At 36.9% G+C, this 17,375-nt stretch overlaps 1 protein-coding gene across 8 annotated transcripts in view; it reads left to right on the plus strand.

Annotated features, from left to right (window-relative positions):
- Chst9 (carbohydrate sulfotransferase 9) overlaps positions 1-17,375 on the plus strand; it is a 257,514-nt gene that overhangs the window by 160,317 nt on the left and 79,822 nt on the right. The gene's annotated exons all lie outside the window — the stretch shown is intronic.

A 17,375-nucleotide genomic window follows, 5' to 3' on the forward strand; every position in this document is an offset into this window, starting at 1 on the left:
ATGATAACTATTGTAACAGGGGTGAGGTGGAATCTTACTGTGGTTTTGATTTGCATTTCCTTTATGGCCAGAGGTGGTGAGCATTTTCTCATATGTGTTTTGGCCATTTAAGTTTCTTCTTTTCAAAAAGTTCTGTTTAGTTCAGTTGCCCATTTCTTTATTGGTTCATTAATTTTGGGGAGTTTAGTTTTTTGAGCTCCCTGTATATTCTGGTTATCAGTCCTTTTTTGTCTGATGTGTAGCTAGAAAATATTTTCTCCCACTCTGTGGGTGGTTTCTTCAGTTTAGAGACCATTTCTTTTGTTGTGCAGAAGCTTTTTAATTTTATGAAGTCCCATTTGTCTATCCTTTCTCTTAATTGCTGAGCCGCTGGGGTTCTATTGAGGAAATCCTTGCCTATACCTATTACTTCCAGAGTATTCCCTGCTCTTTCCTGTACTAACTTCAGAGTTTCAGGTCTGACATTAAGGACCTTGATCCATTTTGAGTTGATACTAATACAGGGTGATAAACATGGATCTAGTTTGAGTTTTCTGCAAGAAGATAACCACTTTCCCAGCAACATTTGTTGAAGAGGCTATCTTTTCTCCATTATATGTTTTTGGCACCTTTGTCAAAAATAAGGTGGGCATAGTTGTGTGGATTCATATCCAAGTCCTCTATTCTGTTCCACTGGACTTCATATCTGTTTTTGTGTCAGTATCATGATGTTTTATTGCTATTGCTTTGTAGTATAGTTTGAAATTGGGTATCATGGTACCTCCAGCATTACTCTTTTTGCTGAGTATTGCCTTGTCTATTCACGATCTCTTGTGTTTTCAAATGAACTTTAGGGTAGATTTTTCAATCTCTGTGATGAATGTCTTTGGGATATTTATGGGAATTGCATTGAATATGTAGATTGCTTTTGGTAGTATAGCCATTTGGCATGATGCTTGGCACTCACCTGTTTGGTCTGCTGAATGTCTTGCAGGCAGGTTTGGAGCTGCCAGTGGTGGCAGTGGTGGCAGTAGCCCACCTGCTTTCTCAGTGTAACGTGGTGTAGAGAAGCTTTCTATGGCCTAGGAGTTGAGGATGTCAATGTTTTGATTCTCCTCGGTGCTTTATTTCTGCCAAGTGTGGCTCCAGCATCTCAGCAAAGTTTTGGGGTCACAGAGCTCATGCTGTCTGGTTCTGCACCATAGTCACCATCTTGGATCTTCCCATGTAATCTTCTTTCTGAATTTTATACATCACATTCTTCTTGGCTTGGCCCTAAGTCCACTTTGCTTTTAAAATCTCTCCATAGAGATTTCATCCACTCATACAGACTATCTTCAGAACAAAAGAGTCATATTATCAACTGCTTATTGATTTGTCATTATTGTCACTCCCTATATACCTGCCTGTCTTCCAACATCTTTCAACTCAGTTAATGTAACCTAGTTGTTCCTATAAACATAGAACTTGATACCCATCCCTTTCCTTTAGAGCATATATCTAAATGTGAAATCCTATCCATTTCACCTCTAAACTGTCCATTGTGTTCTCTCTTTCTGCACTTGTCTATCCACCACCACCTCTGACCTGCTGTGGAGACAACCTCCTAGCTACTTTCCCTACATGCACTCTGGCCTCTCTCTACTCCATTGTCCATATGGCACCAAGAATGAATCTCACCAAATGCAGACCTGAGTGGTCACTCCATAGCTTGAAATGTTTCATAGGTTCCACACTATCTTTAGGAGAAAATGTACATTCTTTTGCAGAATCGTTTGATAGGTGCCCTTTCCCTCTTGACCTCCCCCACTGCCTGTGCCTTCCACAAGACCTGAAATATCCAGAGATCTCCAATTCTTTCCCTTATGGTGCCTAGTGTGTCACATTTGCAACTGTAATAATTATTTCTAAAACCCATTTTCCATCACCAGTGGCAGCTTTGTTCTTTTGTGTGCATATTGGCTATCCCTCTCCCCCATTCCCAGTTTAAATGATTTATGTGATTCTGGTTTTGTTGCTGGTTTTAGAACTTATTTCTGTTCCATCTCTCATGTTAAAACTGCATAGAATAGCCCAATCTGACTGATTTTGATGAAGTCAGAATCAGAAAAAAAAAGAAAAGTCATTGAACAGCTTCAGTGAAGTTAAACAGGACACTGGTGACTGGGCACGGTTGACAATGTTGTCATGACGATATCAAGCATATCCTGGAAATAGGAAAGAGGGTGCAGTGTGCTGTAATACTTCAGTCCCCACTGTGATATTACCACACTTGAAATCAAGTAAATGGAAAGTAAGTAACTAAACAGGACAAACAGCAATAGAATAAACATTTATATGGCAGGGAAAACTATTGTGAACATGGTCCATGACCCATTGTTAAGAAATTTCAGAACAGTAAAGGAACTTATTTACCTCAAGTTCATTGGAACTGATTGACCCTCTGATAATAACATAGCATCCCCATGCCTGGGGTGTAAATTTTAACAATCTCTTTAAACAGATTCATCAATGAACATTTGATCCTGACCAAGTAAATAAGAAAAATTAATAAAGCCCAATACAGCTAACCTTTTTCTCACTGGCTAAGATCTTGCTACTGTTCTGATTACATCAGAGAGAAAATTTCAATTGCAGAATCATCTTTTAACTTCATGCTAATCAGTTTTGCTTTTAACTAGATCTGTAAATAGACAATGGAAATAGGACTAGGGCAGTATAGGGAATCAAAGTGAGGAAAGCTAGAAATATTTGAAGCTGAAAATTATGAATAAAGAATTAGAAGTAATTCCACATAAACTTAATAGACCTAGGTACTTATTGAAGATCACTTGGTAACCTAATGGTTCTTAACTTGTTTCCATACCAGGAGTGGCTAAGGACTTTGACTTACTTCCATTTATAATAGTGACTCAGTGGCCACAAGGGCAGAACTGTTCTATTCCTGAGGGAGTCATGCCATTCAGGGAGGAAACTTTGCTACAACATTGAAGGGCTGCCTCTGCCAACATTCAGACCAATTGATGAAACCCCAATGTCTTAATTTCTTCAAAAAAACAAGAATGTGTTCAGGAATCTTTTTTAATCTCTAAAAGGATAGACAAAGACATTTTTATAACATCTTCCCATTTGCCTTTTTTATTCATGAACAGCTTGCTAAATATGCCACAACAGAATGGGATTTACTGATTGTTTTAGCTAAGCTCTTAAGCAGTTGAGTTGTAAATACAATCTAAAAGTAGCATCAATTGCAAGTAAGCATGGTCCACAGTCTAAGTGATTTTGCCTCTGCTTCAAAGTAGGTAAGATTGTTTCTATCACATAATTTTAAAGAGAGAAGAAAAGACATAGAGCTGGTCTGCATCAATATTAGGTCATTCATCTTAGTAGATGTTGTTTGTTAAGCCCTAAATTTATACTGACAAATTACTGACATTTAGATGTGATATCTCATTTAATCCCCACAACAATCTTTTATTGATATTATTATTCCATTATAGATTATTTGTATTCCTGATATAAAACTGAGGTTTAAAGAAGTTCTGTTGCATGTCTCATATCAAACATTACTATACCGATATTGAAGTCTAAACATTGGTCTTCCCTCTGAGCTACTATGCTATGTTTATATCAGAAATGATCAGGAGAAATCATAGCCAGAAAAGAATTGTAGAATAGAATGTCATTATTCATATCTGGGCTACTGATTTATTGTTATTCACACTGAAAGAAAAGAAACTATGTCAAGACTCTGAATTTTAATATAAGTTAACAGCAAGGGAGGAGAACATGACCAATCACATTCCCAAATATGTTATTCTGTAACACAGTAACTGGGAGAAAGTTGTTCTTATAAAAGGAGATTATAGATTTTTTCCAACTGTAAATTAATTTATAAAGAAAAATGAAAATTCATTGTTATGATGACCTAGTCCTACTCAAGAAACTCCTCTCTGCCTAATTAAAGTAAATTGATTATAAATTGGATTCTTTGTCTCTGAGATAGCCACATTTGTACTGGGAAAAGGAAATGGTTAGAAGAAAATTAGTGTGAAAAGAGATTTTAAAATTGGACTTTGTCACTAGGGGGCACTTAGGGATATAAAATCACCATTGCCAAAAAGCCCTTTCTGAAAAACAATTAATGGCATATGTCTTTTCAAGGGAGGAAAATGAGAGGGATTCAGGGTATCTTCTGGTGGACTATTTTTAGGTGACAAGTTGGTTGGTTGTCAATAAAGGACAATTTAAAGTAGGGACATTTTGAGGTCATAAGTTCTGACTTCTCTCTCTCCCTTTCCTTTTACCACTAGAAGCAAGACTGGAATGGGTTAAGGAAAAACAGAAAAAGAAGAACAGGAGCACAAAATACTTCTCCTTGCTCAGCCCTTTCAGTGCCTTCTCTTGGCTTCTTTCTCCCTGGACTGGTCTCTCTTTACTCTTCTCTGGGGACATTTGCTCTCCCTTCTGTTGCTCCTTTATTTGGTCTTGTTTTTTACAAGCCTAGCCTTCATTGCATTTTCCCTCCCGTTATACCTAGTTTTGTTCTTTGGCTTTATTACTTCTTTGCTTCCATTAGTTGAAGCTGAGTTCTGGTTTTGGCTTTTATTCCTGTTAGGGGATATTTTAAAATTTTTTTTCTTTTGGTGTATTCACATCCTACTTATGTACAATATCAATAAAATATGTCTCTAAAGCCAGTTTTGTCTAACTATCATGGTAATAGACAATGTTTTCTGAGGCAAAAGGAGAATAATCTCTCACTCTGCCCAAGTAAATGGGAAGAAAACTAGAAGCAAATAATACATTCTTACATAATAGTATCTTAAAGGAAAGAGACTAGCTGAAAAACAGAGTTCATGGTGTCAATACAAGATTAAAACTGCATATTGAAAAGTGAAAGGTCTTGAAAAAGCAGATTAATGTGCATGTGATACCCAACAATCACTTTAATCCATTTTCTTTTCAAAATTCACTATTTCTTTTGGTTGTCATCTAAAGAAGATGTAAAGTACATAAAATCATGAAGTGCCACAATTAGAAGATACCAGATATCTCAGCAATACCTTACAGCAAAGTTGGGAGACCTTCAATTGCCCTATTCTTTAATGTGAGGAGGGGAAAATCGTCCTATGTTATGCACCCTATCTGTGGAAATTACCCTGCAGTCATAATTAAGAAAATAATTGCAAGTACAATTTATAAGGTCCATGCCTATCATTTCATCCTGTAAATTGAAACAAAGAAAGCTTTGCCGCACTTCACCCGGTGACCTAGTTTGTGAGCTTTGGGTGAACTTCCCCCGAGTGTAGATCCAGGTCTTCTGGAATAATGAAGCGATGGTCTGGGACTGGGAATCATGAATTTCATTCCTTGTTCCCCTGACACACCATGTGGTCATGGGAAAGTCTACACATCATCAGTTTTACTGCTAGGAAAATGATTAGGATACTTATTATGCAGATTACTCTAGAGCTTTTATTTCAATAAGCCACTCTTAGCACCCCACTCTACCCTCAACCTTTAAATAAATGTGTTAGCCGCACAAGCAACAAATCTTATTTTCATGTCAGTTTCCACAAAATTATTATTTCAAAATTTTTTAGGATAATGCTAATTTTTATATAAAACTGAAAAAAATTATAAGATGTCCATCCAGTTAATCGACTCATATGGTTCAGTCATAATAAATAGGTAAATTAATTTTAATTTCTGCTTTTTGACTTAGTAAAAGACTTTCAACTTTCCATATTATTGTCATTGACTTCTCTTCTCATTTGAAACTCCTCCACTGACCTAATTTCACAATTTATACATGTGCTTACAGTTACTGCTTTAATACTGTGTCATTTGTTAACACTTGTAGGAAGTCAGGTATAGTGTATATTTGCTTTTCTCATAAACCATTACTTATAGACACAACCCAATTTATGATGTAGTGAAAGCAATATGCTTTTAGTAGAAATCTTACTTCATATTTTGAATTTTTATCTTTCCCAAGCTTGCAATATGCCATATAATATCCTCCCATGATGGCAGCCACAGTTCACAAGCTTGCAATCATTCACAAAATCACAAAGGTAAACCACTGATATTCCACAGGGTGCTGTGTTTCTAAGCTACGATATTCAGTAGGCTGTGTGTACGAAATACACATTTCACTTAAAGTATTTTCACTTTATAGCAGGCTTATTGGAATGCAATCCCATAGTAAGTTGAGGAGCAACCCTATTGCATTTCTATATTGAATTCATTTCTTGACTTCTAGGAATACCGAAATGGTCCACAGTTTCAAAGAGCTCAGCCTTTGTGGCAGGAACCTGTAAGCCTCCATCCTAATGCAGAGCACTAGAATGTTCTATGTGTGAACAATAGCAAGAAGCAACACTATTCAACAGAGCAGTGATGTCGTGAGGCTGGTTGGCATATTAGATTTTTTGGATGCTTGTAAAAAGAGAGGTTTGTTGTCACCAAAGTTGGAGGTTGGATGTTGTTGGCAACCAGAGCCAATAAAGACACAGACATCCTTCAGAGCACAGGCCAATCTGCCCAAAAAAAATCCAACCCCAGTTTCATACTGCTTTTAAAATCCTAGTGGATGTTCTCATAGGTTAAAAAAAAAAAAAGATATTCATAATTAGATGATCCTAGATCCTTAGTCACTTTAAGATATAAACATAAATAAATTGTTGAGATCTTAACACAAACTAAATTTTCCAGTGAAATAAGTATAATTTAAAGACAGGAAACTCTTTTCTTTCAAATTTTGCTCAAAACTTAACCTAGAATTATTTATTTGAAAATAAGAGTAACTACTGCTGATATGGAGTTTGTACAGCCATACAGTACATCAGTTTGAAGCTGAGACATTCAAAGTGTTCTAGGAGAAGACTAAACTTTCTTACCACTTCATGATGCATTTTTGGTAGGCCTACTTGGGAATTTACATGTTGAAGTTCATATTATTTTATTATAAATTATTGTGCTTTTGTTATCCTTTATTATAATTAGGACATTTCATTGGCTTTTTAAAATTATGTAAGTGTTGACATCTATGCATTTCATTACAACATAGCTCTACTAGTTAGCTATTGGTGGATCAGAAACACTCCAATACTTAGTAGTTTATATAACAATAACAATTTATTTAGCTCACAATTCTGTGAACTAGGGATTTTTTGGCTGGGGATCCCTCATGCTCCTGCAGACAGTTGCAAAGTTTCAGTCTGAAAAGGGACACATCTCATCTCTCTAGGGCCTCATTGGGACGGCAGACTGATTCGACCCTGGTCTATGCATTTGTCATTCTTGCCTAAACTTGTCCACCCTGCAAAACTAGACTCAGAACTGTCACACCACTGCTGCTCCTGTATTCTGTTGATCAAAGCATGTCACAAAGCCCTATTCAAAGGACAGAAAAATAAACTTCATCTCTTGGGAGGAACTGAAAACTCATATTATAGGGCACATGGGTATAGGAAGAAAAACAATTGCTATGTTGATCACAAACATCCATTATAAAAAAGTATGTTGGGTCTACTTGATAGGTTTAAGGACCACTACTATAGTTGAAGAAGAAGCAGGAGAAGATTGTCCAGCAGGCATATAGAAAATGAACTACAAAGAAATAACACTATTGCAGTCTTCCAAGTGAGAAGCAGATTAAAAACTTTAAGGGTGGTCTGCCTCCAGGCAGAATTGTGCAGTTTGTTCATTGCAGGATAAATGGGAGCTGAAAACACGTATATTGTTTCCCCACCTGAGTGAACCTAATGGAAGGAGCACCTTTTTTTCTCTAATTCATCCACCCAAATCATGTGTTTTTTCCTTACCTTGGTAATCTGGAGAAGGCACTTTAAAAAAATTGTCATTTATTTTATAATTTGCAAAAGTTGGCCCTGAGTCCAGAGACAAAATTGTTATCTCATGATGTCACACTGTCCCCTCTGCCTAGAATGGCCTTTGCCCCTCATCTTCTGACAAATGTCTTCTTGCCTTTCAAGAATGACATTAAGATTACCTGCGTTGTCACAGGATCTCACAAGTGTTTCTGATTCTGTGCCATTCCCTGCCATAGTGGGAAAAAAAGGCTGTTAATCTTTGTGTTCTTGTTTTAGTAGTCCATACTTCCATCACAAACAGATCTGGTCTGAAATGGGAATAACTCAGTTCTATCACGTATGATCTGCTACCCTAGACTGCCCTTCCTTCCACCATGCATTTTTAGATCTCTGAGGAAGTGTGTACACAGCAAAAAGCATCCAATAAAGATATACTCTTTACTTTTTTTAATGCTTTTATGCCAAGCTCCAAGAAGTCTCTGAAAGCCAAAATTAAAAGCAGGCCAATTGGGCTCCAACCCAATTAATGCATAGAAGCTTCTTTCCCTCTAAATTAAATTCACATCCAAATCTCTATTTGTCTAGGAAAAGCATTCCTAGGAAAACAAGATTGTTTAAAAAAAATCTTTAATTCCCCCCACCCCAGTGCTTCAGCCAAATAACATTCTTGACCCTATTACAGCATCTCGGCTGTCCTTTCTCATGGGTGTGGAATGTGAGCGACAAGAGCAGTACTCTCCCATGGGAATGGAATTCTCCCTCTTTCTCCTCTTAGTGTACCAAGTTTAATATCTAATCCTGGGACAGTGGGGCTTTTTGTCCACTTATTCCCTTCATAGAAGATCAGCATATACTTGGGAAAACTCAACCATACTTTTCTCAAACCATTCCTTTAATTGATGTTATTACTCCTATAAATCCAACTAGGATGTAAACACATACATGTTAACAAACCAAAAAAAAAAAATCAATCAACAGAATGACTTGATAATCTAAAACTTACAATGTTCTCTTACTCATTTAATCCCTTAGTCATATAAAAGACATATGAGAAACAAGGGAAAATATTACTTTTAACACATTCAATAGAAAAGGGGTTAATAATCTTAATATAGAGAGTATTAACAAATCAATGACAGATAAAAACAAATTCTCTAATATAATCAAGCAAAGGATGAGGGAAGAGTAAAAAAATGTTGTTTATTATAAATCAAAGAAAAGCAAGTTATGAAATGGATAATTTTAAATACTGATATCCAATCTCATATAAAACACAGCAATAATTATCCAACAATATATATGTATAATACATATAGTGATGTGTAGTATACAAATTCAAAATGTAATTTCATAGTGATTCAGGATATTAGTATTATCTGACAACAGCACATTATTAAGTTTGATATGTGTGTGACTCACATGCCACCCTACTATATTTTCCTATCTACCTCTCTCTATTGGACTACAAGTGAGTATACTTTTTTCTTTTTTCATTGTGGTTCTTGGGATCCAACCCAGGACCATGCTAGGTAAGTGCTCTACCAATGGGCTGTGTCTAGCCCTTTACAAGTGAGTTTTCAAATTTATTCATGGTATTCAACACAGCACATGGCTCAGAGCAGGCAGTCAATAAATATTCATTCAATAAATAAATTCTTATGAAATATTGTTATTATTCTGTTTATTCTTGACCCTTTGTTTCAACTGAAGTAGGAAAATATTTTTACCAAATCAGATGCACTTCTATATTATACATCTTTACTTTCAGTATATTTTCTATATTTTGATGACTCAACTTCTAGTATAAGTTTATAGGTAAGCTGAAAGTTTGGCATTTTGACTGATATTTTGTGCACCATATACAAATAAGGAATCACAAAAAAGCACATACATTCAAAGAATATAAATTAACTGAATTTAATTTTGCCAAATTTTAAATCAAAACTTAAATATACAAGCACACACATATATATGTATATATAATAGAGAAACTCATATATAAGAGACTCTCTTGTGTCAAACACTGGCTTTCCTGACTGTTTTTCTGGAGCTCTGGAAGTTCCATGGAGCCTCTCAGCATCATCACTCCTCCTGGGATTAACCCTGCATTTCCACCAGAGTAACTCTGTTCTTATTTATGTTATATATTGGGCTTCCACATAGGATTTTGAAGGAATGAAATGCCCAATGACATGAAATAAATGAATATAAAAACATCAGTGTCAAAAATAAGCCACTTAATATATATATATATACACACATATATATATACATATATGTCATCACCTCTTACACTGTTTCCTATCCTACATATTATTTAAAGAACCAATTTATAAATCTGCTCCATCTGTAACTCTTCCCAGTTTCTCCAGTGAGTTAGTTGTTTTATGTGGGGAGTATTTGGTTGTGGTTTTTGTTTTTTTCTTTGTGGGGATGGGAAGATTTGAAACAGGGTCTCATTGTATAGCCCCAGGCTGGCCTCAAATTCACAATCCTCCTTCTTCAGTCTTCCAAGTACTGGGATTATAGACATGTACCACCATGACTGGCTCATCTATTCCTTGTTACATTACCTGTACACATGTTGTATACCTTTGAGGCAGTGATCTCCACTGTGTGTAATCATATCCCAGAATATGCAAGGACATCTTTTAGGAAAGAAATTATTAAAACTTGCATTTGTGTGGTATGCATTGTTAACTTTTTAAATTTCTATTCTGAGATCGAGGTAAATTTTTCAGGGTCAAAATATTCTACCACCTTCGTATATGACAGATAGATAGATGATAGATAGGTGATCGATTAGAGAGATAGATGATTGACTAGATAGATAGATGATAAATGCTGGGAAGAACTGAGTACTGCACAATTTAAAAGGTTTTACGACTATTTCTCTGGGGGTTCCTCAGAGATGAGGTTCCTCATCTCTGTGTCTCCAGGTCAAATATCATTTACCCAATAAATTAATTTTGAAACAATAAATTATTTTAGATTCTCTGTCCTTTATTTCTCCTAAAGCAAGGCACAGCCAGACTAAAACCTTGAAATGTTCTTTCATGAACAAACACCTCTGCCACCCAACTCATTTTTTGGGAAAGACTCCTATATGTTTACAGTTTTTTTCTTGCTGAAGTTGCTAAAGCTCCAAGGGAACCCATAAAATGCACAGTTCTGCACCTGTAAGCTAAATGTGAAGAAGATGTGGTTAGACAATTTAGAGGTCTGGGGTGAATCGAGAGAGCATGACCAGCTAGCTACCTTCACGACTTTGTAAACAGGGCTAAGTTGTTGTGGTGCGATCCCAAGGCAGATGAGGCAGGAGAGAGCTAGAAGGTGCCATTCTGAATCTGCTCTAAAAATGAACAAAGATGGCTTAGGTCTCTGCATTTATAAGCAAACTGATTGTGAGGTAAATAAGAGCATCATCAATCTTGTTTTCTATTCCATTTCATTATGGTGTTCTCTTATATTTAAGTTCCTTTTTCTCCTATTTTAAATATTGTATTTTATAGCTAGTCACTAAATAATGAGCTTTTATATCATGACACAATGCCCTCACTCCAAGTATCTAGCTAAATTAATCATTTCTACAGTCATGTGCTGAGCAGCAAAGTTTCAGTCAGTGACAGACCATACAGACAATGGTGTTCCACCCAGCAACAACATACTGTCTTAGTTTGTGTAAGTGCCTTCTGTGAAACTCACAGAATGATGAAATCAACAAAGAATGTACTTCTCAGAACCTATTTCAATCATTAAGTGATGCATGACTGGGAATGAATTTTTATTTTAATTTTATCAATAGACTTCTCTAATATTTAGGTAACAATAACTTTAATATTAATTTTTGATATTTTGTAAGTTATACTTATAAAAAACATGAATGGTAGGTTACAATTTAGGAAGTTAAAGGGAAAAATACAACTTTCTCACTATATTGTAAATGGCAACATTTACAATTTCCAACATTTTTTATGTAAACTTCTAAAAATCTGTTTGTTCTATTAAATTTCAAATTAAATGTTGAGTTTGAGCTTATGAAACATTTAATTACTTTTGGAAATGCATTTTATGAAACCCAGTGAAATCAGTTTCAATGACATGAACTAAAAATCTAATATCATCCCTGAAACACAAGCTCAGCACATGCTGCATCCATGGTGGTATTTGTTTTGGAAAATGAATTATTGTGCTATGAACTAAATCCTGCCAGAACTGATTTTGAAAATCCAAGGTTGAATATTTTCAATACTATAGTTTAATATGAATTGAACAGGCAAATAGTATTTTTATTAAAAAGGAGTGATAAAAGTGGTTTCAATAAATTTTTATACTCATATTTATTACCTACTCCCTGGCTCTGAATCATAAATCGACAGCTATAGCTGAAGTGTAAGCAAATACTGTTCTGTATAAATGTGGCATGAACATTTTCAAAGCTTGTTGCACAGTCTCATTATGGTGATCAGTTACTGTTTTTTTCCCAAGAGAAAGGTTGTCAATCCTAATTTAGCATTGAAAAACTGAATTTTATTGTATTCTCCCAAGTGAAAAGTAGCTCCAATTCTTTCATATGGAATGAAGCCAGAATGACTGATAGAGCAATAGGGGCTGAACAATGGCCAGAACCTCCAGATATCGAAAGAAAACTCCATCTGGGTTCTGGAAAGTCCACCTCACTATCCCTTAGGGAAAGTGCATGGCTTCAAAAGCTGTTCCCGTGGGCTCCCACGTGATAACCAGGGATTTCCAAATCTAATGGGAAATTATTTCCCAGTTGGTATGAATAAAAAAGAAAACTACAGCATAATAGTCTCTCTTTATTTCTATATTGTCATCTTTTATTTCCTTTATTCTCCTTGTTCGTTCATTGGTTATTACTTTTTTCTTAATATCTATTTTGGGTCTAATCCAGTGGCCTACACTGAGGTTGCAGAACAAGGGACTCATTACCCCAAAGAAGAGAGGGGTGTTCAAACCAGTTAGTGAGACTTAGTGGTACAGGTGCCACAATAAAGCATGGGCAAAATTGCCCATACTTTGAGGACACAGTGGTGCAAGAGGAGATCCAGGCTGTGGAGAGTTGGAGAGCATCTATGAAGATCCACCCTGTGCCATGTCTTGGAAGGTGAGAAGCTGGTATGCAGCACTCACTTGGTGTTGTCCCTGAAGTGACAATTGGCTGTGATTGTCAGTGCTGCTGCCACTGCTGCTTCTGGTGATGATGATGATGATGATCAAGAATCAAAAAGTTACAAAACAACCAGCAGTGTAGAATGGAATAAAAATAATTCATTTTCATAATTCAAGGTTGCATCCTATGATATAAACCTGTGCCCTTTGAGAAAGGGGAGGAAATTAATGGCATGAAATGTACACAAATGGACCTTGCAATACTTGACTAATGACCTGTGACACAAATTTGCATTGGGCCACAAAAATGATGGTTGGACTCTGTCCCCAGGTCTAGAAGACAGTGATATTTTCCAAAATGTTTCAGTAGGTAGCATAGTCAGGTGGTGATGTGCTAATATAAAGGGAGAGTGTTTAGCCATTGGAGATTAACATTGAGTGATTATCATATGGCTAGAATACTGCATTTGTCAACAGGGTACAGGATGACAGCTCTTTTGTCAGTCAGCTTTCTGTTGCTCTGACAAGACACCTGAGAAAATCAACTTAAAGAGGAAAGATTTATTTGGCTGAATGTCATAGGTTTCAGCCCATGCTCAGTCAGCTCCATTGTTTCTGGGTCTGAAGAATATCGTGGCAAATGGAGCATGCGGTGGAGTGAAGCTGCTCATCTCACGGTAGCCAGAAGCAGAAAGACAGACAGAGGGAGAGGAAGGGGCAGGGGACGATAATATGGGGAGCCTGCCTTATTTGTGAGCTTATTACACATAGTATTGACCAATCACAGTCAGAATTAATTGACTAATAGAAATTTCAAAAAGAAAAATTTTAAATTCCCATGAATACTTTACACAGCTCATTGAATGCAGAGCAGCTCTCCGTCTCACATTACTGTCAGCTATGTTTAAATCATGGCATGATCTGCTGAGTGTTGCTCTGCCCTTAATTTTGTGAAAATACAGAATGCCTCCCAAACAGCAAATGTTATCCAAAAAGCAAGGTAAATGTTAATGTGCTTCATTGAAATGATGAAGTGAAAATTGCAGATTTGTTGAAAGGTGGCAGGTCTTTAGCAGAAGTTGGGTGACATTGTGGAAAAAATGAATTAAGCATTCTCAGTATAGCACTGAACCCTATGCATCCTGACTGCTTGCAGTTTTTCCCCAGCTGCAATCTCCTTGGAACCATATACCCATGATACCAAGGGTCTACAATATGTCCTTCAAGGGTTGTCCCCAGTGACCTCCCTCCAACTGTGCTCCACCTCCTAAAGTTTCTACCATCTCTCAATAACCCATTAAATTATGAAGCCATCAATGGAATAGTCCACTAGTGAGGCTGAAACCCTCATGATCCACTCAGCTCCAAAGGTCCCACTTTTGAACAATGCTGCATTGAAGCCAGGCCTTCAATACATGAGCCTTTAGGGGACATTGCATATCCTGTAACACCTATCTTATTCCTTTCCTCATCAAAAGTCTCCAACTCAGTCTGCAGGGATTCTTTCCCAGGGACTTGTATTTTTACTCTCACGATGCAAGCTGAAGAGACAATCCCTTTACATGCAGCTTAGCTGAAAATCCTCCATTGCATAATAGTTTTTCCTTGAATTCCACAGCAAAGGAGCCACTTAAACAAGATTATGTAGTAATAAGCAAACAACCCCTCACAGATGGCTTAGAAAAGTGGATTACATTATAGTTGCTATGCCTTGTAATAAATATTATAGATAATATCAGAACATTTAAGTTTTAGAACTAAAGACTACACTACTCATAATAGCACTCTCTCTACTTAGAAGTTTGTTTTAGTTATATACTAGAGAATTACTTATTTAAAGACAATTCCTTCCACCCTTCTGCATGATACTAACACTGACTGAACCATAGCGATGTGTGGGCACCTAAGCACTCTAACCCCTGCCAGTGAGATCGGCTGCACTGGTGTAACTAACAGAATGAACCATCTTGTCCACTTAGCTCGCAAGTCGTAGAGCAAAACTGAAACCAAGGCATTCAGAATTCAAGACCTGTGCCGTGATTCATTTTGCTAAGATGCTGAGAATACTAACAAGAATAGTCACTGTGTATTTTTTGACAATTGTGGGGTAATTGTTTAGAGATTCAAAGTAAGATTTTGACTGACAATAGAAAAATGTAGCCCAAATCAACTAGTTTTCTCTGATAAACAATAATGCAGAGTCAAATGAAGAGATTCGGCATGATTTAGACCCACATAAATAATACCTGACCTCATATTATACATGTACACACATTTGCACATTGTAAAAAGACAAGAAATGCAGGGCGCCAGTGGCTCATACCTATAATCCTAGTTACTCAGGAGGCAGAGATCAGGAGGATCACGATTCAAAGCCAGCACAGTCAAATAGTGCACGAGACCCTATCTCGAAAAAACCCATCACAAAAATAGGGCTGATGGAGTGGCTCAAGGTGAAGGCCCTGAGTTCAAACCTCAGTACTGCAAAAAAAAAAAAAGAAAGAAAGAAAAGACAAAAGACTATTAGACAGAAACCCAAACTAGTATTTTAACTTAAGTTCGTATCTTTGAGCCTGTCTTGGAAATTATAAAACTGCCCAGTATCTAACATTTTTCAGAGCACCAATCCTCCCACCTCCTGCCTTTTAGCCTCTCTAGCCCTTGAAGTTTGTTTTGTTACTATGTAGAATTACTGCTACCATAACTGCTAATCAGTGATTATAAAACCATTTACCAGGACCAGTCCTTTCTTATCCTTCACTTTCTGTGTTTAGAGCTCTCCAATAAAAGGATAATGTGGACTTGGGGTCATGCTAACAGAGTATAAACTGCAACAGATAAGCACAAAGTATGATGGTATAAGAACTGTTTCCTAGAGTTATTGCTTTGTCCATTCTGAATACTACTACTGAATGGACAAAGCTGGCTCCTAAGCACCACAGGATGCACTGCTGAGCAAAGCATGATGGAACTCAGAGACTGGCTCAGACACAGTCCTTGTCTACAAGATGCATGAATAATGAATACAGCATCAGGCTCTGTCCCCAGGTGGGCATCTCCTGTTAACTATATAATTTCTTATAACTTAGCACTATTAGAAGCAAGATCTTTGATAATCCTTGGATTTTCAGTTCTCTCTTAAAAAGGAGGCTGAAATTCCAACATAAATAAAAATATAATCTAAACTAGATAATTACAGAACTAAAATTTAAAGCAGTTGCGCAAAGATTTATATAAACCATTCTCGTGAAATAACATAAAGACAGAGCAGAGCAATAATTCTTTTTAGGTTACTGGTGTTAAAAACTGTTACATAGACTCATCATACACTTTTAATCTCAATTAAAGCAGTTAATAAAAATTTTCTGAAACTGATTTTTAAAGGACATGCTAATTTTTCAGGTATCTGTGAGCTTCAATGTAAAAAGAGACTGTGGGTCTGACACAGGCTTTGTGTTAGCTATCTATTGCGGCATAACAAATTACCCCAACACTAAGCAGCTAAAACAATGGATATACCATTTCACAGTTCTGAAATCCAGTCTTAGCTTAGCTAGGGAGTTTTACCTGGGGGTTTTCCGCAAGGTTGCAGACATCTTACAGCTTGCTGCTTCCAAGCTCTGTGTGGCTGTTGGCGTCCTTACAAAAATCTGCTTCCAACTCAATCGTATGGGCCCTTCCACAGTGTTGCCTCATGGTATGGTAACTGGCTTTCTCCTGAAATGAGCCATCTGAAACAGAGGGCCCAAGATGGAAGCCATTGTCTTTTTACAACCCATAGTTAGGAGTGATACCCCATCACTTCTGCCGAATACTGGTTGTTAGGAAGGAGTTAATGGTGTGGTCCATACTCAAGAGGAGGAGACTTCAGAGGGGCATGAAGAATGTTGACAGCCACATTAGAGGCTGCATGAGAGTCTCTCTCCCTTTTTCTCGCTCTCTCTCTCTCTCTGTCTGGCCATTACTCTTGTGAATTAGGATACTTTAGTGCTCTGAAGAATTGTAGAGAAAACAAAATGAACATTTCTAGCATTATTTTTAAATATATACATTAATATGTAAGATCTTTTCTGAATACTAGTGTTATGGACTGAATTTTGCACCCCCAACCCAAAATGTTGAAGTCCTAATCCCCAATATCTCAGAGTTTGACTGTATTCGAACATAGAGCCTTTACAGAAATAGTCAAGTTAAAAACGAGGCCTTATAGGTGTCCTTAATCCATTCTGACTGCTGTCCTTCTAAGAGGAGATAATTTGGACACAAACAAAGACATTGAATGTGCATAGACAAAGAGAAAAGACCAAGTCAGACACAGGGAGAAAACAGCCATCCACAGCTGAGGAGAGGGTGGCCAGAATGAACTCAGTCCTGCAGACATCTTGATCTTGAACTTCTGGCCTCCAGAACTGAGAGGAAATA

Source organism: Castor canadensis, chromosome 4 (assembly GCF_047511655.1).
Source record: "Castor canadensis chromosome 4, mCasCan1.hap1v2, whole genome shotgun sequence".
NCBI lineage: Eukaryota > Metazoa > Chordata > Mammalia > Rodentia > Castoridae > Castor > Castor canadensis.